We start from the raw sequence: 24,721 nt of genomic DNA, 5'->3' as shown, positions 1-24,721 counted from the left end.
GTGGTTCTGAGATCACATCTGCCAGTTCTTTTAATACTCTTGGATGCAGTTCATCTGGCCCTGGAGACTTGAATACATCTAAACTAGCCAAGTATTCTTGTACTATCTCCTTAGTTATTCTGGGCTGTGTTTCCTCTGCTGAATCATTTGCTCCAAATTCTTCAGGTCGGGCATTGTTTTCTTTATCGGAGAAGACTGAGGCAAAGAAGGCATTGAGGAGTTCAGCCCTTTCTGTGTCCCCTGTTTGCATTTCACCATCTTCTCCTCTGAGTGACCCCACTGTTTCTTTGTTCTTCCTTTTGCTACGAACATACCCATAAAAGCCTTTTTTGTTGCTTTTAACCTCTCTAGCAAGCCTGAGTTCATTCTGTGCTTTAGCTTTTCTGACTTTGTGTCTACACGTGCTGGCTATTTGTTTGAATTCCTCTTTGGTGGTTTCCCCCCTTTTCCATTTTTTGTACACATCCTTTTTTAATCTTAACTCAGTTAAAAGTTCTTTAGATAGCCCGGCTTCTTTAGGCACCTTCCATGTTTCCGTCTCATTGGTATTGCCTGAAGTTGTGCTTTTACTATCTCTCTCTTAACAAACTCCCAGCCATCATGAACTCCCTTTCCTTTTAATATTACTGTCCATGGGATCTCACCCAGCACTTCCCTAAGTTTTATGAAGTCGAAGTAAGATACCGTACTTTACCAGGGGAAACAGAGTCAGGACAAGAAGCTGCGTGTGATTATATGGATGAACAGTTAGAACCTTTAATCAGACACTCATCATGAGTTAACAAAGGTGAGCCGGCAGAGCAACTATCATACATCGCAAAAGCAGTGCCTGTGTCGACCACAGCAAACTATGGCAAGTTCTTAAAGAAACGGGAGTGCCTGATCACCTCATCTGTCTCCTGAGAAATCTCTATGTGGGACAAGAAGCTACACTTAGAACTGGATATGGAACAACTGGTTGGTTCAAAATTGGGAAAGGAGTACGACAAGGCTGTATATTGTCTCCCTGCATATTTAACTTATATGCAGAATTCATCATGCGAAAGGCTTGGCTGGATGAATCCCTAGCCGGAATTAAGATTACCGGAAGAAATATCAACAACCTCAGATATGCAGATGACACAACCTTGATGGCAGAAAGTGAGGAGGAATTGAAGAACCTTTTATTGAGGGTGAAAGAGGAGAGCACAAAATATGGTCTGAAGCTCAACATCAAAAAAATGAAGATCATGGCCACTGGGCCCATCACCTCCTGGCAAATAGAAGGGGAAGAAATGGAGGCAGTGAGAGATTTTACTTTCTTGGGCTCCATGATCACTGCAGATGGTGACAGCAGCCACGAAATTAAGAGACGCCTGTTTCTTGGGAGAAAAGCAATGACAAACCTAGACAGCATCTTAAAAAGTAGAGACATCACCTTGCCGTATAGTAAAAGCTATGGTTTTCCCAGTAGTGATGTATGGAAGTGAGAGCTGGACCATAAAGAAGGCTGATCGCCGAAGAACTGATGCTTTTGAATTATGGTGCTGGAGGAGACTCTTGAGAGTCCCATGGACTGCAAGAAGATCAAACGTATCCATTCTTAAGGAAATCAGCCCTGAGTGCTCACTGGAAGGACAGATCGTGAAGCTGAGGCTCCAATACTTTGGCCACCTCATGAAAAGAGAAGACTCCCTGGAAAAGACCCTGATGTTGGGAAAGATGGAGGGCACAAGGAGAAGGGAACGACAGAGGACGAGATGGTTGGATAGTGTCTTCGAAGCTACCAGCATGAGTTTGACCAAACTGCGGGAGGCAGTGGAAGACAGAAGTGCCTGGTGTGCTCTGGTCCATGGGGTCACGAAGAGTCGGACATGACTAAATGACTAAACAACAACAACAAAAATGGTGAACCTGACACATGGAAAGAAATTGACAAACTTCCTGCAGAAGAAGCTGATAAATTGATAGAAGCAGACAAGGAAGAAATTGAGCGTTGAATAAAACAACACTTGGACACTTACTAAATTGCCAAAGGGTAAAAAGGCTATAGGGTGCAAATGGGTGTTTAAGGAAAAGTTAAATGAGAATGGAAATGTACAAAGTATAAAGCAAGGCTAGTAGCAAAGGATAGACACAAAAATATGTTGAAGATTATGATGAGACATTTACGCCTGTAGCTAAATATAGTACAATTAGAATTTTACTTAGTGTTGCAGCATCCAAGCAACTTGTGTTGAACAACTGGATGTAAAGTCTGCTTTCTTAAATTGGGAAATTGAAGAGGAATTGTATATGATTAAGCCAGAAAGATTTGAAAGAGATGAAGGGCTGGTTTGTAAACTGCAGAAGGGAATGTATGGTTTAAAAAAGGCTGAGAGAGCATGGAATGAAAAGTTAAATAATCTGCTTTTAAAATGAGTTTTTTTAGAAAGTAAAGTAGATCCATGTCTCTATACAAGACAATGAATTGAAAAAAGAATTATTTTGCTTGTATATTTAGATGATATAATTTTGGTTACTGAAAACAAACAAGAATATACAAGAATTGAACTTCTGGCTTTTTCTACTAAGAGCAACACCCAGATGCGCAGATGCGAGTTGTGTTCCCTTCTGGATGCGAATGGGGCTCCAGAATGGATCTCGTTCGCATCCAGAGGTACCACTGTAGAAATTAAAAGACTAGGAAACGTATCTTATTTTGGGGGCATGCAAGAAGAGAGGGAGGAAGATGGTAGTTTTCTTCTTAATCAAAGGCAGAAAATAATTGACAATATAATTTTTCGGTTTGAAAGAAGCACATTCTGTGTCAACTCCAATGTACTAATTTTCTTTCCGGAGAGGTTGAGTGTGAATATTTATGTAATAATGAATTGTGCAGAACTGTAATTGGTAAATTATTTGTAGCTACTACATGTAGGCTTGATATTGCCTCAGCAATGGGTATACTATGCAGAAAGGTGAGTTCACCTAACCAAAGAGACTGGACTGCATTGAAAAGTAAGATATTTAAAGGGAAAGGTTGATCTTAAATTAAAATTGTCAGCTGCAAAGGATCCCAAATTAGTGGGATACTCAGATACAGACTGGGTTGGAGACAGAGAATGAAGCTGTAAGTTAGGCAAGTCATAAACAAAGTTCAGTAGCTCACTCTTCAACAAAGCAGGGTATGTTTCTGCTAAAGAAGTGTGCAAAGAAGCACAATGGCTTAACCAAATTTTAGAGGATTTGGGAATGCCAGATTCTAAGCCCATTAAGCTAATGGAAGACAATCAGATTTATCTGAAATTGGTGCAATCAGAGAAGATAAATTGATATACCAAACATATAGACATAAAATCTCATGCAATAAGAGATTTGAGCCAGAAGGGATTTATAGAAATGCAATATTGTCCAACAATAGAAATGACAGCTGACATTTTAACAAAGCCTTTGTCTAAAGAAAGTTTTGAAAAATTATGTGCTAAATTAAATATGATTAATTCAAATTAGGCTCAGGGAGAGGGGGATTGTGAGAAAAACACTGGGGCCCAATTTGATCAGTAGAATGTTTGGTATCTGGTGGGCGGGGCTTGTGTGCTTTGCTCCAGAATCAGCCCCTCTCTTCAGGGTGTGTTCAGTTAAGAGTGTCAGTTATGAGGGACCAACTGCCACTTCTTGTTTCTTGCCTCAGACTTGCCTCATGCTATATTTAGCTCCTCACATCATGTTATTTTGTTGTAGCTTTATTTTTTTATTAAAACTTAGTTTAAGGGAGCCACTTATTTTTCTCAAAGAAAGAGAAACTCTGCCGAAGAAAGGTGTGGAATATCCTAAACGTAGGTGAGTGAAGGGATATTCCCAATTTGCCAGAAGGATTGATTTTGTTAATCATCCCCACACCTCCACAACAAGAATAAAGCGGTACAATGAATCCAATTGAAGCAACAAAATTATAAACTGAAGGCATTTGCACACGATGTTGTATCAATGTTAGAGAACCCAGGGGGAAATGTACCAAATATAGGGTTGCCATATTTCAAAAAGTGAAAATCTGGATACTATATGTATATAAGCTTTTTTGACAAAATCACAAAAAAGTCATTTTTGAGCTATGTTTTAGGAAAATCGGCAAAAACTAGACAGCTGGCATGGGGTTGCCATATATCTGTATTATTCTGGTCAGTATTCCAGGTATGTCCGGGAAATTCCAGCCGTATGGTAACTCTAAACAAAGGTGTTGGAAATGTAAAACAATATGGGGACTTGGCAGGTTTTTATGTAAAGTAGAATAAAACTAAAATGTTAGCTAAGAATAGACGTGCAAGGAAAATAAGCTTTACAAGAAATAAGCAGAATTAAGGTGGTGAAGACTAAAATATGTAATTGGTTAACCACTAACAATCTGAATTTATTTCATGATAATTATGTAAAGTATAGACTCAAGTAAAAAAAAGATTTTGAAAGATGGGGGAGAATGAAACTCTCTGCAATTAAAACGGACCCTTTTATAAGAGGTCTTTTACAGAGAACGGGGAAATGGACTTGATCTAGCAGGGTTCTTCTTACATTCTCAAAGCTCAGTCATAGTGCCTATGGTTTGGATGCAAGGCACCCTGTCTTCACATCTTGGCATCTCCAGTTAAAAGCATTTGAACTAGCTTGAGCCACAGCATCCAGAGTAGACCATGCTGAGCTAGATGGAACAACAGTTGGATCATATACAGCAGCTTCCAAATGCATTTTTTTAAATAACCAAGTTAAATTTCTTCATGTAAAGGCAAGTCTGAAGAAGGCATTTCTGTCCTATTCATCTTCTAAGACACGCCTTTCAAGGACTCAGATTGAAGGCCCTCAGATGAGGAAGGATATCTACTTTGGGCTCAGTGTATACGGAAAGTCCTTGGTCAAATTCCCAGCATCACCAGGTAGGGATGGGAAAGACCCCTGCCTGTAATAACGGAGAGCTGCTGCTTGTGAGTTTAGACAATACTGGGCTAGATCTACTAGGCTGAGTCTTAAGGCCACTTCCTATGTTCATTCCAATACAGGTATGTGTGTAGCTGCTCCATGTGGTGAGCCAGAGAAGTACAAGTTGCTGCATCTGCATAACATCTTCCTGAATTTTCATGCCCTCTGCCCCTCCCATTACTTGAGTACCTTGAAAGGAAAGGGGAAAATCTGAGCATATTTCAAAAGCCTGGCTATGCCATGTGTTGGGTGAAGTCAGACTTCATAAAATGATTTTTAGAGGGGAAACCTTAGCTTCTTGAAATGCCACCTATGTTCACCATAATTTCAGAATCCTCCTTGCTGGGAGGGGATGCTTCTTGGTATGGCATTTCAAAGCACTGCCTGTTCAGCAAGGTCATTCATTGCAAGCACACCTGAGACTCACCATTTCCTATTTTTAAATGAATATGAAAGGGGATAGCAGTACAGTTCAAGGTGATGGACTGGGCCATTAGCAGAGGGGATCCATTTACACTCAGCAAAACACTCCTGTAAAGGATTTACCTGCTGGCAAAAAGTGTTAACTTATCACTTGCTTGAAAAGGCATAAGCAGAACTAGAGAGAATCTCCAGGATTCCAAATGACCTTGGGCTGGTTTCTAACTTGATCTGAAACTGAAAACAGACTGTTGATGCCAGCAGTACTAGGTGGCCAATTTCTGAAAACAGTTCCTCATTTATATCCCACTGGTCTAGGGGTTAGCCAATTTTTCATCATAAGGACCCTGTGAAGAAGGCTACCAATGCATTTCTGTGGACAGCTTAGAAGTGTGGATATTTACTAAGTTCAAGATGAAAATGGTCACAGCTATTATTTTTGTGATTTTCAACGGAGGGATTCCGGCTCCTGAATATGGGAAAGGTTCATTGAGGGTTTTGTTTTCGTTTTTTGGTGGTGGGATGGTAGCAAGCTGCTAGTTGCCCAAAAGGCAACAGTTCATCCTTGTCCTGGGATTAATGTAGATGTATAAAATGACCTCCCCTGCAGGATCAGACTAATCAGGGAGACCTATAGCTCAGTGGTAGATCACTTGCTATTACACACAAAAGGTCTCATGCTCAATCCCAGGCTCAATCCTCAGTTTCTCTGGATCTCAGGTAACAGGTGATGGGAAAATTCTCAGACTCTGGAGAATCTTTGTCAGTGAAGAGTAGACAGTGCTACTGGAGAACTAGGGTGGTGCAGTAGTTAGAGCATTGGATTAGGATCTGAAAGACCAAGGTTCAAATCCCCACTCAGCCATGAAACACACTGAGTGACCTTGGATCCATGGGCATAGCCGGGGGGGGGGGGCAGGAGGCAGCTGCCCCTCCTAAAATCAATAAAAATAAATAAAAATACATTGTAAACTGAGGTTGGGGCCCCCCCAGAAGGCCTGCCCCCCCCCCAAGGCCTGCCCGCTAACAAAAATCCTCACTACACCCATGCTTGGATCTGCCATGGCTTCTCAGCACTGCCTACTATTGAACAGGATTGTTGTGAGAACAAAATAAGGACTGGGGAAAGCCACATACACCTCCTGGAGCTCTTGCGGGGAAAGGTGGGATGTGTGTGTGTGTGTGTGTGTGTGTGTACTGGTAGTATAGATGGACAGAACTATGAGCTGTAGCATTACATTAGTCTGATCTTGCAAATTCGGGTTCAGATTGACTGGAGGTGCTTCTGTCTCAATGAAGTTGTCCACTTCTGTCCAAGCTGCACGATTTGGGACTCAAGGTAGGAGCTCATAGGATAGGATGCTCCTCCATAGAAAATGAAAATGATACCATGCATGTAGAAAACTTACGTCTAGCCTGGGCCTCTCCCTGACATGTTGGTATTTGAAATACAGAGGAGCACTCCATCATGTGGGCCTCCACCTAAACTTGCATGCATGCAGTCTGAAGTGGTATAGCCCAGACACAGGTTGACTTGGAAAATAAACAGGTTTTACTTACTAGGCCACAGTATAAAATGATTGCTGAACATCACCTGAGACACCTTTGCCTATATTTGCCCAGAGTTTCACACTGCTTTGGAAAGGAGACAAGGAGGTTTCCTCCTTATGTGGTGAACAAGAAATGGACAGTTAATTTTCTCTCTCAAAAGGCTGCATAACAAAAACAGCAAAAAGCTATTTGAGGGCATCTGGTGAGAAAAGTGGAGCGCTGCTGCCAATGCACTGCAATGTGTGCGCAAAGCTTTACCCGACACCACCTTTTCTGTATCCATGCGCAAGCAAACATGCTTGCATGTATCTAAGCTCCATCCATCATATCACATGCAACATTAATTAAGACCTCATTGTAAGGCTCTGGAAAAGGGATGATGGTGACACCCCCACCCCTCACTTCATTGTGGCGTGTCAAAGTCACATATAGAGTAACTGACATCTGCAGATTTTGCATGCCAGGGTGACTGTAACTTGAACTGACAATATAAATTGCTGTTCGCATGCTCCCAATGACTTTGCTGTGTCCCCAGAGCCTGACGCCTTTTTTTCAATTAAAAGCACACATCCCATCCTTTCACAGGGTTGCAGATGTACTGTAAGTGGCTGGCAGAAGGGGTGGGGGGAGGCTGACATTCACAGCTGGAAGTGGGAACTGAGAAAAAGCTCCCGGCATACGCAGGAAGAAATGTGCTTCTGGCTATGGATAAGAAGAAGGGATCCCATTGCCTGTGGGTGGTTTGTGTGCCTTTCAGGGGTGCCGACTAGCCCCCACATCTGGGGAGCATGTCATGTGACACATCATGTGGTGTATGGTGCCTGCCCAGTGCACAAGTACTTGCACACCAGGCTGGGCCAGGCTGCATGGGCATCCTGCCCCTGCTGCCATGATGCCAGTGCTTGCATATGAGGTAGGGAATGGGGACATCGTGTGGGGATGCACCAAGTGGGGGCGGGATGCATGGAGGGTGATCTTCAACCTCACACGTCCCAGCTCCCTCCCAGCTCCTGGGCTCCCCAGCGGAGGTGGGGGGCATGTTGAGGGCTACCAGCTGTGGGGGATGTCAGCTCAATTTTGGGGGTGCTGGGCCTCCTGCTTCAAAATATTGAGGGGGCTGATGCCCCTTGTGTCCCCATATCTGGTGCCTCTGGTGCCTCCCCATGACACCAAAGGTGCTATCATGTCTAGCACTCCTTTTCAGGGGAATGCTTTGGGTGTAGTCTTTGTTAATTTCAGTAAGGCTTTTGACAAAGTCCCCCATGGTATTCTCATGAGGAAGCTGGTTAAATGTGGATCGGATGAGATAACAGGTGGATTTGTAGCTGTTTGGCTGACCAAACCCAAAGAGTGCTCACTAATGGTTCCTCATCATCCTGGAAAAAAATTACAAGTGAGGTGCCACAGAATTCTGTCCTGGTCAACATCTCCATAAATGACTTGGATGAAGGAATTGAGGGGATGCTCGTCAAATTTGCAGATGGCACCAAACTGGGAGAGGTAGCTAATGCCACAGAAGACAGAATCAGAATTCAAAATCACCATAACAGATTGGAGAACTGGGCAAAACTAACAAAATAAATGCCAGCAGGGACAAAGGTATGGTACTGAAGTTAGGCAGGACAAACCTGCTGCACCAATATAAGATGGAGGACACCTGAAAAGGATATTGGGGTCTTAGAAGAATACAAGTTTATCATGAGTCAACAGTGTGATGCGGCAGCAAAAAAAGAGAATGCTATTCTAGGCTTTATCAACAGAAGCACAGTGTACTAATCAAGGGAAGTAATAGTCCCGCTCTATTCTTCCTTGGTCAGAACACACCTGGAACATACCTGGAATACTGTGTCCAGCTCTGAGTGCCACAGTTAGAGAAGGATGTTGACAGGCTAGAACTTGTGTAGAGGAGGTCAAGCAAGATGACCAAGGGCCTGGAAACTAAGTCTTAGGAGGAATGGTTGAAGGTATTGTGTATGTTTAGCCTGGATAAGAGGAAACTGAGACTGATAGCTATCTTCAAATATCTAAAGGGTTGTTACATGGAAGATGGAGCATGCTTGTTTTTTTCTGTTCTGGAGGATAGGACCCGAGCCCATGGCTTCAAGTTAGAAGAAAGGAGATTCTGACTAAACCAGAATGAAATTTCTGACCGTAAGAGTTGCTAAACTATGGAACAGTCTCCCTCAGGAGGTTGTGGACTCTCCTTCGTTGGAGGTTTTTAAGCAGAGGTTGGATGGCCGTCTGTCATGAGATTTAGATGAGATTCCTGCATGGACTAAAAGACCCTTCGGTTCCTTTCCAGCTCTACAATTTCTTTGATTCTTTGATTCTATGATATGTGCTTAAATATTCTCTTCCAGTTAAGTTTAGGCAGGTCTCCTCCATGTTGAACATCTGACTTCTGATTTGTTTTTGAATTGTTATCTTTATTGTTGTTCATTTGGCATGCTCAGGAAACATGGCATAGAAATAGACTAATGATTATTTCCATTTATTTCAGTTTGGGAGATCCATTGAAACTGATTAGGGCCATTTATTTCCAAGTGTCATATTCAACTAAGTTTTGTTCAGAGTAGACTCATTAATTTCAGAGGGTCTACTATGAGTAAAACTTAGCTGAATTATGGAAAAATAGTGAGTATCACTCAATGCTAGTCCTACTCAAAGTAGATCCATTGAAAATGATGGACTAACTTAGTTTCAGTGAGTATACTCTGAGTGTCTAGTTAAAACATGATGGGTTGGAGCCAATATTAGTCCTATTCAGAGTAGAGGCACTGACATCAATGGGCATGAGTAATTTGGGTTAATAATTTCAATGGGTCTTCTCTGAGTATAACTCAATGTCAGCCCAATCGTACCTTAGACCCCAAATGCCTTGCGAGTCGAACATGTTGGCTCCCAAACGCCGGAAAACGAGAAGTGAGTGTTCCAGTTTGGGTTCCAGTTCTTTGGAACCCAAACATCTGATGTGGCTTCCAAGGCTTCCGATTGAGTGCAGGAAGCCCCTGCAGCCAATCGGAAGCCATGCCTTGGTTTCCGAACATTTTTGGAAGTCGAATGGACTTCCGGAACTGATTCCGTTCAACAACCAAAGTACGACTGTACAGTGAAACAAGAATTGTGTTACAGTTGTAATTTATTCCTCTGAATTGGAAGGAAATGGATAGTTCAGAATAACTTTTTTTAAAAAAAGCACTACAAATAATTAGTAATATCTTCTGTCACTGCTTTAAAACCATTATATCAATACCATAGCAAAGACAAAGGTTAACTAGGAAACCATTACAAGTTTGCAGCCTGTATCCAATGCTAATCCTACCCAGATTAAACCCACTGAAATCAATGAACATGACTAAGGTAGGTCCATTAATTTAAATGGATCTGCTCTGAGTAAAATATAGTTGGAGACAACCCTAGATTCCTAGCCAAGTGAGAGTAAGTTTAGGCAACATGGCTATAACAGACAGAATATTAGCCTGTCAGTGTAGACAGTACTGAGCTAGAAAGATCAATGGTCTCATAGAATCACAGAATTCTAGAGCTGGAAGGGACCCGAGAGTCATCCAAACCCTTTATTGTATTGGTCACCCTCCTATGCACACTTAGAGCCACTGAGCTGAGTGAGCCTTTTGGGGAACAATAAACCCCATGTGGGGAAATTCTTCTGGTTAAGCTACTTTAGATGATTCAGAATTAAGTAATTAATTAAGAGTGGCAATTTTATTTATATTGCCAGATTAAGCCTATTCTTTGATTTAATTTGGTGTTTGATAGGTAGATAAAGAAAATCTGTGTTTTGGAAAGGACACATAAGAAGGCAGAGGGTTGTTTTCAATTGTCAATCATGAGAAATCACACCCCTCTATATTACTTTGATGAAGTAATGAAATGAGATATAATCTGGAGATCTTTTCAACAACTCTACTACAGTGCATTCCTCCTACATTCAGCTTCACAAGAAAATTTGTATTTTATTTCTGTTTAATGGGTTGTAGTTTTTTCTTGGCTATATTGTGAGTGGTTTCCTGCATATGGTGTAATATGAGTCTGTTATGTACTATTGCCATAGCCTCTTTTGGACAGACATTACTTGGCCGTGGTACTCCATGCTCTAGTAACTTCCAAATTGGATTACTGCAATGCACTCTATGTGGGACTGCTCATGAAGAAGACTGGGAAATCTGAACTGGTCCGAAATGCATGTTGGGGTTGCCTTTAAAACTCTTATAATCTTGGTTCTAAAACAGCTGCATTAGCTGTCACTTCAGTTCCAGACCCAATTCAAGATGTTCAAGCTAGTGCTTAAACTCTGCGTAACTTAGGCCACAAACGTCTAAGAGACTTCAATAACATATGGGGACACAAGTTTGAGAAAGGCTGCTGTAGACCCTTCCAGGGGTGATCCTCTTGGTGATTCCACCAGCTTCAGATGTTCAAGGAGGGAGTGGTGGCCCAGAAGAAAGACTTCTCTGTGTCAACCCCCAAATTGTTTTCAAGACCCACCCTGCTCCTGTAACTGTAATTTTTTTTAACTGTTTTTATTTCTGTTTATCATTCACATGCCAGTTAAGGACAATTATTATTGTTGTTGTTAATAGCATGTTGTTATTTCTACTAATCACATTGATGACCTATTAGAAAACTGACTCCAACTGACTGCCTTTACTCAGAGTTGGCTTCAGGTATCATCATAAGCAGTGCTTTTTTCTAGAAAAATAGATGCCGGTACTCACCATGAAGTTGTTATACACCATGAAGTGTCATACTTTTTAACACCCCCTAAAAAACAACCAGATGCCAGTACTGCATATACTTGAGTACCCCATGAAAAAAGTACTGATCTTAAGAAATAAAGCAATAGACAAAGTCAATGGGACACATAAACATAAGGGTTGTATCCAACTAAATCATATTCAGGGTAGACCTATTTAAATCAATGGACATTACTAAATTGAGCCATTGCTTTCAATGGGTTTACTCTGAATATGACTTACTTGGATACAACCAATATATTGTTATTGTTGCTTTTTATAGTTATGTTTCTTTATGTACCACTTTTTCCCCTGCTGGAACTCGGCAGGGGCGGAGCTACCAGCCCTGGCATCCGGAGCAGTGCAGGGGTGGGGCTATCTGGCACGTGGGGGGGGGTGTAGCTGGCTGCACGGCAAGCGTCCTTGGCCACCCGCTGCCCACGTGGTGAGGGGGGGCGCTGCTTGCCGCCTGCATGGTGAACTTCCATAGCCACCTGCCGCCTGCAGGGCGAGTGTCCGGAGGGGCGCCGCTCGCCACCCGCAAGACAAGCGTTGGGGGGATGCCACTAGCTGCCTGTGGCAGCATCATCCCTAGTGGCCCGTCACTCACGTGGCGAGTGTCCAGGGGTGCTGCCCGTGCAGCAAGCGGTGGTGGTGTGGCAATGTCACCCACCCTCATGGCTGACACCCGGTGCGAAACCGCACCCCCTGCACCCGCCTTCCTCCACTAGTGACTCAAGGCAGCTTACAGATAAAAATAAGAACAGCTAAAAGTGTAGAAAAAACAATCATTACAAAACAATTAAACAATTGATAGAATTATAACTATATACATATACAAATTTATTAACAACATACAAATAATTACCATAAAAGCAGAACAGCATCCAGCTCTTTCATTAAAAGCAGTCAGTTCCAAAAAGCCTGTTGGAACAAAGAATTTGTCACCTGCCAGTAGAAGGACAACAAGGAGGGAGCCAGTCTGGCTTCTCCAAGGAGGGGGTTCTGGGGTCTGTCCCAGAGAAGGCCTTCTCCCGCATCCATACCCAGTATGCATGTGAGGGTGGCAAGACCAAGAGAAGAGCCTCACCTGAATATCTCAAAACCAAGGCAGATTCATATGAGGGAATACTGCCTTTCAGATACTTTAGTACCTTGCTTCTCAAACTTAATCCGTTCCGAAATTCTGTTCCAAAACCAAAGCATTCCAAAAGCAAGGCACACTTCCCATAGAAAGTAATGCAAAACAGATTAATCCATTCCAGACTTTTAAAATAACCCCTAAAACAAAAATTTAACATGAATTTTACTATCTAACAAGATCTTTGATCCATAAAATGAAAGCAGTATATGGTACTATTAAATAAATAATTGTCCAGTAGTACCTAAGCCTTTGTGTGCATGCACACTTCTTCAGATACACTTTTATATCTGTACACTTCCGGTACCTAAAGAAGTGTGCATGCATATGAAAGCTCATACCCAGAACAAACTTAGTTGGTCTCTAAGGTGCTACTGGACAATTTTTAATTTTAAAAATTTATTTCGACTTTGTCAGACCAATACGGCTACCAACCTGAAAATAAAATAAATAAGACAGTACTGTAGATGATAAAAATTAAAATTATTTTTTTTTCCTACCAGCACTGATGACAGTCATTGTTTGGATGGGGGGGCTTTTATCCATTTCCACAGTCACACAATCAATCAATCAGTAGCTGAACTGGGTTCCACACAGTCACAAAAACAAATTAACCAAAAAAGCCTCAAAAACAAAAATGCAAAATAAATAGCAAAAACAAAACTGCCAAGCTTATTCCATTCTGGAAGTCCGTTTGGCTTCCGAAATGTTCAAAAACCAAGGTGCAGCTTCTGATTGGTGCAGACACCCCAGAAACAATAGCCAGCAACTGCACTGAATGTTCAGCTTCCAAAAATGTTCGAAAACTGGAACACTTACTTCCGGGTTTTCGGTGTTTGGGAACCAAGGTACCACTGTAGCTTATACCTTAGGGTTTTGTAGGTTGTATCCAGCACTTTGAAATGTGTCTGGAAACAGACCAGGCCAGTGGTGCTGTTGTAGCAAGGGAGTCATATGCTCCCTATAACTGGCCCCAGTCAAGAATATGCTTACACATTCCCAGTGACTTTGTGTACACTTAGGAACTGCTCATAAAAGGTAGTCATCCCCACCCAACCCTGCCCGCAATCTCTCTGAGAGTGACAGCACCACATCTCACTGCTCCTAGGAAGTATTGCAGCTATGTTTGTTTGTTTGTTTGTTTGTTTGTTTGTTTGTTTGTTTCAATTTATATACCACCCTTTATCCAAAGAGCCCAGGGGAGTATACAACATTAAGGACACAATTTATGAAGTATAATAATAAAGACATAATACACAACATAATAATAAAATAATCATAATAACAGTTCCCCTTCCCACATTTACCAGGCCATAGATTATTCAATGGCCAAAGGCCTGGGTAAAGAGGAATAGTTTTGCCTGGCACCTAAAGACATGTAATGATGGTGCCAGGTAAGCCTCTCTGGGGAGAGCATTCCACAGACAGGGAGCCACCACAGAAAAGACCTATGTTGTCACCCTCCAAAACTCTTGGGTAGGGGGACGTAGAAGATGGCATTGGGTGATAAGCACAGGGTTTGGGTTGCTTCATATGGGCAGAGGCGGCCCTTAAGGTATTGAGGTCCTGAGCTATGTAAGGCTTTATATGTCAATACCAGCACTTTGAATTGAGCCCAGAAATTAATCCGCTGCCAGTATTGTTGTGACAGGATTGGTGTTATATGCTCAAACCATCTTGTTCCAGTGAGCAATCTGGCCATTGAATTTTGCACCAGCATGTACAAGGCATAGCAGTAATCCACCCAAGAGGTTACCAGAGCATAGACTACAGAACTTAGGCTATCCCTGTCCAGATAGGGTGCAGCTTGGCTACCAGCCAAAGCTGACAATAAAGCACTCCATGCCACTGACGTCACCTGGGCTAAAGTGACAGTAAAGGATTCAGGAGCACCCACAAGTTACACTATGTATCTGCTCCGTAAGAGGGAGTGTAACCTCCGCAAGAGCTGGCAGTCTCCCATGCATCCAGTCAGTGGCATAGCATATGCCCATGCTGCCCCAGGGCTTGGGCAGGGTCACGCCCCCAAGGGGGGCAGGGGCACCCTCTGCATGCCACAGTTCGGGGTAGGGGAGGGGCGGATAAACTGCCGCCTTACCTGGGGTAGAGCTGTACTAAGCACAAGTGCTGCAACCAACGCACAATTCCTTCTTGCGCAGAGCTGGGTTCCAATGAAGGAGCCTGCTGTCAGGGCTCCTGTTTGTGTCCACTTACAAAATTGTGCCCAGGGCCACAGTCCCCATGCCCCCCCCCCCACTACGCCTCTGCACCCACTAACAATGCCTCTATCTTATCTTGACTGAGCTACAGTTTATTGGCTCTCATCCAGTCCATTACCAAGGCAAGACACCAGTCCAACACATCCACTGCCACACCTGTAGATGTTAAGGGGAAATAGAACTGTGTGTCATCATCGTACTGCTGACAGCATATTCCAAAACTCTTGATGTCTCTACTCAATGGCTTCATACAGATATTAAGCAACACAGGGGATAGAATTGAACACTGAGGGACCCCACATTGAAAGCCCCATGGTGGAAAAAACACACACAACAACAACAACCCTCTCAACCATCAGCCACTGAAGATGACCATCCGAGTAGGACCTGGACCACTGCAAAACAGTGCTGCCCATCCTCAACTTTGATAGCCTCTCCAAGAGAATACAGTGGTCAATGGTACTGAAAACCACTGAGGAGGCAAGGAGAATTAACAGGGACACATTACCCTGTCTCTTTCCCAACAGAGGTCATCACATAAAGTGACTAGGACCAGTTTATGTGCCAAAGCCAGGCCTGAACCCCAGTTGAAATGGATGTAGGTCAGCAACCACCTCCTCAAGAACGTTGCTCAAAAAAGGGAAGTTGGTGGGAACTTCCGGGAGAGATGCATGGCAGTTCAGAGATCATACTGGTAGCTTCAGCTGACTGAAGATAATTACATGGTGACTGATAATAGCCAGACAGATAGTCTGGATCTATTAATCACTCTGGAGATACCTCAAGATGCTTGGATCAAAGCCATATTTCTGCTGTCTATGCTTTGCAGTTTGGACAGGAATTATAACAAACTGGCAAGCCAAGGAGAATGATATGGTACTTAAACGTCACGCAGTCACCTGAAAACAGGTAATAAGAATAACACCCTCTTTTTTTCCTTTTTTTTTTTAAAAAAAAAACCTTTAAAACATATTTGGGACAAGGAAGAGACCCCTTCTCCTTCTGCTGGGAAAAATCTAAGTACCACCTTCTGTTGCTGAAAAAAATTGTTAAAAGTAGCTAGAGCAAGGTGGAAAGTTTGGACAAGAAAGATTAAAATGGATGATAGGAATACTAGTATCGTTTTCTTTATCTGGAGCAAATTCAGAGAATGTTGCTATTAAAGTTATGGTATTACCTCTGGAGAAAGACGGGGGGGGGGGGAATGAAAATGGAATGTTGTAGAGGAGGAGATCAGGATACTATTGTAAGCACAACAGGAAATGGAATACAGCAGGTCATGGAACTGAATATATGAAACTGGACATGAATGAGCAGCTATATAATGAGAAAAAAATGGAATACTAGGGAGACTTTAATATGGACATGGATGGAAGAATTTAGTATTATTATATATTGCATAATAGTGTTGGGAATTAATAGAGGTAAAATTAAAAGGGGAAAAAATGGTTAATAAATAACAATTAGGGAACCTACCTTGGACTTTATGTAGGAAAAGGAAATGAATGATTCTGAGACACTTTAACTTAAAAGAAATATTGTTTAACAGAAAGTGAAGTTGGATGTTCCCATGGACCGAAAGTTTTAACTAATCATATTTTCTTCTTTTCTGTAAAGATGGAAAATTTGAAGTTCCTCTTTGGTATTTTTTGCTAATGTTTCCTTTCCTTTCCTTTCCTTTCCTTTCCTTTCCTTTCCTTTCCTTTCCTTTCCTTTCCTTTCCTTTCCTTTCCTTTCCTTATTTTATCTTTCTATTTCTTTCTTCTCTTTTTCTATTGTCCCTTTATTATATTCTTCCATTTTTCACCTTTGTTTTGTAGCTGCAATTTTACTGTATTATGGGAAAATCTCAATTAAAAATAATGTGTGTGTGTGTGTGTGTGTTGGCAACTGACCTGTGGTTACCTAAGTTCTCAGAATCTATACAATGGTTTTGTCACTGCCTCCTTTGAACAGGCAGAGACCAACCCCCTCTTGTAAAGATGCATTGGCCATGTCTCTGGCCCAGACAGCTGTCTCCTCTCTGCTGGATTTTATCAGCCAAGAGGGGCAAGGGTCCAGATTACAGGTAGTAACCCAAATCAATCCAAGTGCCTTGTCCACATCCTTGAGCTGCATCAACTGAAACTCATCCAATAAAACAGGACTATACAGTGCTCTGGGCACCCCATGAGAATGATCTGCTATAACAGCAGAATCAATGTCTTAATGAATGCAAGTGATTTCATCCTCAAAATGCTTGGCAAACAAATCACAGTGAGCGACCATTGGTTCCACTACTTTTGGGGGGGCCACTCTGCAAAAGGCCCCACACTACCTGGAAAAGCTCTGCTGGGTGGCATAGTGAGGTGGTAGCAAAGTATGCCTTCTTTGCTGTCTTCACTGCCACTGAGTAAGCTTGAAAATACACACTACCAGGGTTCGGTTGTATTCATCTGGAGTTTTCCTGACATGCATTCAAGCTTTCTCCTAGCTTGCTTCTTTACCCTAAGCTTGGGAATATACGGGCTCTATGAAATGGGTAAGGGTGCTCAGGGGTAATTGTGTCTGCAGCCTGAACCATTGGATGTTTCACAGATCGTCCAGGGCTTTGACCAGCTATATCGGCTGGATTAAACCCCAGAGCTGTTTGGAAACCACTCGGATTCATCAGCCTCCAAGGGCAGACCATCCTAAAAGGTCCCCTGTCTCTGCATAGTGGAAATGGTGCTGAAACATTTCAAACCCACATAGCAGGAGCCACATATCTAAAGTGCTCCAAGTGGCTCCAGTTTCAGTGCCTGGCAATACATGCTGCATGGCACGCATGGCTCTGGGAACCCACAATTTGGCACTCATGGTAATGCCTGTGCATCAAGCAGGCTTCAGGGATTGTGAGGCTCTAGGTTTGAAAGGGGCTGGTTCTGCTGGAGAATCTGGCTTGGAGCATGCATTCTCCAGGGATCCCAGTTTCTCATGACTGACAGGCTCTACTGACAGCCTGTGAACACAGTGATCAAGTTTTATTGGCTGGGGTCAGTTGTTTTAGGGGGAGCTCTAACATAAGCAAACTGCAGAGCAAACTTGCTAGTTGTTGCTGGACTTCTTTTCTTCTTTTGCAACCCACAAGGCTCCAGAATGTGGGGTCAAGAATTGCCTTCACTCTGATTTGGCTTCATAATGATGTCATGGAATGACAACTGAAGCCAGGTCTTGGTGGAGGCAAGTGTTGTATTTATTCTGCAGCTTTGTAGGTTACAGGAAATTGGCAGCCAGGAGCATTGCTGCTGCCACTGACAGGACCATAATAAACAGCTGGAACATGCATCGGGATATTCACACAACTATTTTCACCCCTCCCACCCACCAGTTCTCAAAAAGGATGTATGATGACTGAAGTATGATAGGTTGTTTGAAGTAACCAACTCTTGTATGCTATTAATGCAAGGGGAAGAACTCCACCACCTCTACCTTTCCTTTCCTTTCCTTTCCTTTCCTTTCCTTTCCTTATGCTTTTCCTTGTCTGCTTCCCTCCTTGCTTGCTTGCTTCTGCTATTTTCCCTTAAATCCACAATGCCATCTTGTGGCGGCAAGCAATGAAAACATCTAAAGGACCAAGTCATGGCAACAATACTCAGGCACTTTCATTTGACTCTGAATGCAGCCGTGTGTGTGCTTGTGGGGTAGGGGAAGCATTTGGCGACAAATGCTAAGCAAATAGATCTTCAACCATAGAGAAGCAGGGGTAGAGTGATTCATTCTATAAAATCATAAGATAGGCACTTATGGATCAGACCAGCATCCCATCTACTCCAACATCCTATTCTCTCTCTCTCTTGGATATATTTTTAATTTGCTTTTCTGTTTTGTCATATCATCAAAGCATACTGTATTATATACAGGATAATAAGAAAAAGTAAGGGACACAGGAGGTGCTGTGGTCTAAACCACTGAGCCTAGGGCTTGCCGATCAGAAGGTTGGCGATTCGAATTCCCATGACAGGGTGAGCTCCCATTGCTCGGTCCCTGCTCCTGCCAACCTAGCAGTTCGAAAGCACATCAAAGTGCAAGTAGATAAATAGGTACCGCTCCAGCGGGATGGTAAACGTTTCTGTGCACCGCTCTGGTTCTCCAGAAGCGGCTTAGTCATGTTGGCCACATGACCTGGAAAAACTGTCTGTGGACAAATGTCAGCTCCCTCGGCCTATAGAGCGAGATGAGCGCCACAACCCCAGAGTTGTCCGGGACTGAACCTAATGGTCAGGGGTACCTTTACCTTTAAGAAAAAATAACATAAATATAAGACATATATAAATGAATATTAGTAGTAACATAACTTACTCCGATTTGTTTGACTCTTATAAACCTTACTTTTGACTCCCCTTCCACTCTTTCCTTAGTTTCCTAACTGCTATCTTTTCGACTGCATTTTCTTCCTCTACTAAGTTCTTTTCATTACCTTATATAACCTCTACTGCTGAGTATTTTTTGGCAGCCTGTCATGCTTTTTTTTTTTGTTATTATGTTTTTCCATATAATCTATATAAAATGTCCAACCCTCTTTTAATTTTTTGTTGTCTTTGTTTCTGAATCTATTTGTTATGCTGGCAAGTTCTATATATTCTAATAATTTAAGGTGCCGTTCTTCATGTGGCAGTACTTCATCTGTTCTCCACTTTTGAGCTACCAGAATTCTGGTAGCTGTGGTCGCATACATCCATAGAGTAATTTGATTTCGTGGGATTTCTGTTGTTATTATTCCCAGAAGGAAAGCTTCTGGGTTTGGGGAAAACATTCTTCTAAACATTTTCTTAAGTTCATTATACAGCATCTCCCAAAATTCTTTTATTATTCTACAAGACCACCATGAATGATAAAATGTGCTGGTTGTTTCTTTGCACTTCCAGCATAGATCACCTTTAGAACTAGACATTTTGGCTAATTTGCTTGGTGTCAACTATCACCTGTGGATACCACCTGATTCTTGCAACGTCCATTTTCATTGGGGACCTGAGCATTGCAGTAATGCAGTGTGGGCATTATTGTGGCATGGATAACGGGCAGATCATTTCCTTAAGTTCATAAGAAGAGCTCTAATGGATAAGGCAAAAGGCCCATCTAGTCCAGCATCCTGTTCTCTCAGTGTCCAATCAGATGCCTCAATGTGAAACTGACAAGCAGGACCTGGCTGCATCAGCAATTTCCTCATTTGTGTTTCACAGCAGCTGGCATTCAGAGGCAAACTGTTTTGGATACTGGGAAGCCTGGGAGGGTATCACCACTCTTCCAGAAGGCAGGACTCCATCCTACAGGTTTATATTACCAGGAAGTTTTCTATCTCTCTCTTTGTAGCAGCCATTTACTGTAGGTGTTTGCAGAAGGTTTTGATGTCCTCCCTCCCTGACCTTGAAAGCCACTTTCTGGGGCTATTAATCAGCCAAACAAAAAGCATGGGAAATCCAAGCCATCAACCCACATCACCTAAAGGCTGAGGTTTTGTTTTGTTTTTAAAGATCCAGCCTACGTTCTTTTGTCTCTCAGTGAATTTTTGTGCCCAGTTTCAAGAGCCCTGAGGTATTGCCAGGCTCAAGCGTTGGCAAGGTCAGATGGACAAGGATGGAGAACAGAAGGCTGACATGTGTTGGAGGGGGTTGAGACTAGGGAACAGAGGCTGGAGGAGGCAGTTACTTCCCTCTCCCAGGATGTGCCTACTCTGAATGGGGAATCCACCCCCACCCCACCCCAGCTAGAGATTCATGGGAATACAATCTGGGGAGGGAATCAACCAGTATGATGTAGTGGTTAGAGTGGTAGACTAGGACCTGGGAGACCAGGGTTCAAATCCTTAGTTGACCATGGAGCTCACTGGGTGACCTCACAGGTTTGTTGTAAGGATAAAATGAAGAGGAGAACTATGTGTGCCACCTTGAACTCCTTGGAGGAAAGGTGGGACACAAATATAACAAACAAACAATCAAACAAACAAAATTAAACCAATTGCTAGTAGTGGGTGAATGAGAGTCAGAAGGGGGTGGGTCACAGACTGGTTATCTAGGACTCAGTGATGTTCCTATCACTGGGAATTGTCACATTCCCCTGTGATGTAGTGAGCACTTGCATGCTTAACAGTCTCAAAATGCTTGGCAGGTGGGCATGTTAACTCATTGGGATGCCACTGCTTCCATACACCTCTGAATTCTTCACCCTGATCTTGCATTCCATCAGCTGGAAGTGCTGCTTCTGGCCTGCCTAGTCTTGCCTTTCTAGTCACTAACCTGAGCATAATGGCTGCTGAGACTTGCTACCTGTTGCTGAGCTTGTAATTCTACTCTATCTCAATAAAGATATATGCCTTAATCTCAAGTAAGAGTCTCTGTTGTGGGATCCAGGACACCATAGCCATTTAGAAATCTGACCACAGGCAGTTTTGATTCTTTTATTCCCCCCTTCTCTGTTTAATTGCATTGGCAGTCAGTTAAGGTCCTTTTTGGCTGGAATGGAATTTGGATAAGCATTTGCTGATACTTCAGTAAAAGTGAAGCTCTGATCAATACCCTGTCTTCCCTATTTCCCTCTAGAGTAGATGAGGATGGGACATTTTTCATCCCAAGGGCCGCATTTCCTTTGGAGCAACTTTTGGGAGGCCACATACCAGTGGGGCCAGAGATGAAAGGGGGGGGCAACAAATGTCAGTGTTACCTTTGCATTAGTTTCTACACACATTCTCCCACCCCTTTCAATCCTCCACCCAGGTGAAATAGAGGCATTATCAGAGTTAAATGACTCATTTCAGCCAGGAGAAAGCACTCAAGGTGGATGCAAAGCAGGAGCACCAAGGACCATGGGCTGGGGAGAAGAGTGGCTAGTGAGGACCTGTAGCATGTGAAGAGCCTCAAGGGACAGACAGAGAGGCTACAAGAACCACATTTGCCCCCTGGGGTTGAGGTTCCCCACCCCTGTTCTTCATTGTCTGCCAGTAAGAGTACACATTCAGGATAGTGACTGGCAGTAGTTCTCTAGGTGTTCAGACAGGGAGTCTCTCCCAACTCTGCCTGGAGGTGTTGGGGATTAAACCTGTGGCATTCTGCATGCAAAGCAGGTGTTTTACCACTGAGCTACAGCCCTTCCCCGATGCTGTAGCAGTGGATTTCCTGCATTTGCTGGGGCCTAGACTAGATGACCATTGGTGCCCACTCTGACTCTACAGTTCTGTGATTCTAATGTACGCACATATTTATCAGTCAGCTGATAAATGAGTCTTTTTAAATCCACACTCCCATCTTCCCATTTTATCCCCACTGCTAATGGTTCCCCATGCTAATCTGCAATGGTTCCCCATGTCTGGCACAGGATGCCTATGGTACCCTTGTCACAAACATCTGGAGGGATGCGTGGCATGAGAAAACATAGATTTTGACAAGGGTGCTGAGCAGGCAAGTGGGAATGAGGCTCCACATTATGGGCTTAAAGGTAAAGGTAAAGGGACCCCTGACCATTAGGTCCAGTCACGGACGACTCTGGGGTTGCACGCTCATCTTGCTTTATTGGCCGAGGGAGCCAGCGTACAGCTTCCAAGTCATGTGGCAAACCAGGGCAGCACACGGAAATGCCATTTACCTTCCCGCTGGAGTGGTACCTATTTACTTACTTGCACTTCGTGCTTTCAGACTGCTAGGTTGGCAGGAGCAGGGACCAAACGACGGGAGCTCACCCCATCACGGGGATTCAAACTGCCAACCTTCTGATTGGCAAGCCCTAGGCTCTGTGGTATAACCCACAGCACCACCCGCATCCCACTTTTTTATTATGGGCTTTCATATGGTTAAATGTGTGTGCAGGGGCTGGGGGGTACGCCAGTGTCAGTGAAGAAGACCCAGATTCAATCCATGGCATTTCCAGTGTTTTTTGTTTTTAAAAAAGAACAGGTAGCAAGGTGATGGGGGAAAGCTCTCTGAAACCACTGAAGAGCTGCTGACAATTGGAGTAGAGAATCTGTGGTGATTCGACAGATAGCATGACATAGTGTTAAGGCACCTTCCTATGACTCTCCTTCTCATGAAATGAGAAGACAGGAACGTTAAGATGTCCCTAGTACCTGGAAAGCCTTGAGGGCTGTGTGATAATCAACTTAAACTCTCTAGTATATTACAACATATGAACCAAAGAGAAGTCTTGTTGGATCAAGCCAGTGGCAGCATCCTTTTATCACAGTGGCAAACCAGATGCCTTTGAGAAGCCTGGAAGCAGGACCCAAGTGCAACATTCCCCTACTGTGGTTTCCAGCAACTGGTAATCAGAAACATTACTACCTCCAACTGTGTAGGCAAAGCAAATGGACTGGCAGCCATTACCTCCATGAATTTGTCTAATCCTTTTTTAAAGCTACCCAGGTTGGTGGCCAACATTGCCTCATACTATGCATGGTATTAAGAAGCACTTCCTTTCGTTTGTCCTGAATCCTCCAACACAGCCAAAACCTAATCACCGTGTTCCCCAACCCTGTGTTCTTGGTGGGCTGCAGCTCCCATCATTACTGACTATTTGTTATGCTGGCTGAGACTGATAGGAGTTGGAGTCCAAAAACACATAAAGGGCACCTATGCTGGAGATGTCTGAGCTACCAGATTCAGTAAAGAGAAGGTTTGGAGAGCTCTCGTACTCTTCCCAAACCCCATTCTCAGCTATCAAGTTTCAAATTCTGCCTGCAGCCTACTCACCATCAGAGCTGCTCCCTGCCCCCCACAAGCCCCCACAAGCTGCTTTTTCTGGCAAAGAAATGGAAAGACCTGATGTGAAGTCAGTCTTATTCACCTACTATGGCAATAAGGGCCTCATTGGGTAGGAGATGGGGGGGGGTAGAGGGCTTAGGGGAAGGTATTAGCGCCCTGGAGGATTGCCTTCTTTCCCCCACAAGCTGGTTCCTCAAACAATGTGTCTTGGTCACACTCCAGTGTGACGTGAAATTCTCAGAACTGACTGTTACAGTCACTGATATGATCCTGGCACCCAATCTGTTCACTGGGCAAGACAGATTATGGGTCAGATTGAATACCACTGTTCTTATGGTAAAAACAGATCTTGCCCCATTCCAAATAAAACATTTCTCATCTTTCTTAAATGGTTAGAAATTCTTTTTTGTTTTGTTCTTAAAAAAAGAAAGAAAGAAAGAAAGAAAGAAAGAAAGAAAGAAAGAAAGAAGGGGAAATATATCAGAGAAACACCAGAAACCAACTGCCTTTTTTCATCTGCTGCTTGATAAAGTAGAGGCTTCAACCCGGGGACAAATCAGGCAGCTCAGGGCCTTGAATACAAAATCCAGGGCTGTGTTATTTGCCCCCAAATCCAGCTGTTCTTGCTGAAGTGTCAGAAAAGTTCATCTGAGGATATGCAAACATCTTTGCATTAAACAGATGCCCCAGCATCCTATACAGAGAAGGAGGATATAAAAAACAGTGCAAGTTCCAGGGGACAATCAACATTTGTATGTGTGCATTGTGGAGGGTTGAACTGGTGAACTTTGAAGTGGAGAAAGTGTTATTTATTCAGAGCTGCTGTGGGTTTGGTGGCCTCCCCCAGATACCTAAAGGACTTGTTGAGATAAGGCAGGCAGCCCTCTGCCTTCTGCAGCAAACTGTGGTGCAGACTCCTCTGCCATTAGATTTGCCTCTTGCCAGGAAAGCAGCGGAATAGATTCCCTTGTCAGTTACATTGCCTCTGATTAATACAAA

The 24,721-nt window shown here is 43.2% G+C and overlaps 1 long non-coding RNA gene across 4 annotated transcripts in view; it reads left to right on the top strand.

Annotated features, from left to right (window-relative positions):
- The window catches only part of LOC309333866, a 45,715-nt gene that overhangs the window by 9,034 nt on the left and 11,960 nt on the right, over positions 1-24,721 (top strand). For 2 of the 4 annotated variants that reach the window (XR_014152729.1, XR_014152730.1), the window contains exon 1: positions 718-3,801. This is a non-coding gene — a long non-coding RNA (uncharacterized lncRNA). Of the gene's footprint in view, positions 1-717; positions 3,802-24,721 lie in introns of those variants that run through there. The other 2 variants (XR_014152727.1, XR_014152728.1) reach the window with 2 other exon arrangements.

The sequence above is a fragment of the Podarcis erhardii genome (assembly GCF_964252035.2).
Source record: "Podarcis erhardii genome assembly, chromosome: Z".
Taxonomy (NCBI): Eukaryota; Metazoa; Chordata; class Lepidosauria; order Squamata; family Lacertidae; genus Podarcis; species Podarcis erhardii.
The sequence above is the reverse complement of the archived record's forward strand: the minus strand, read 5'-3'. Positions and strand labels throughout refer to the sequence as shown.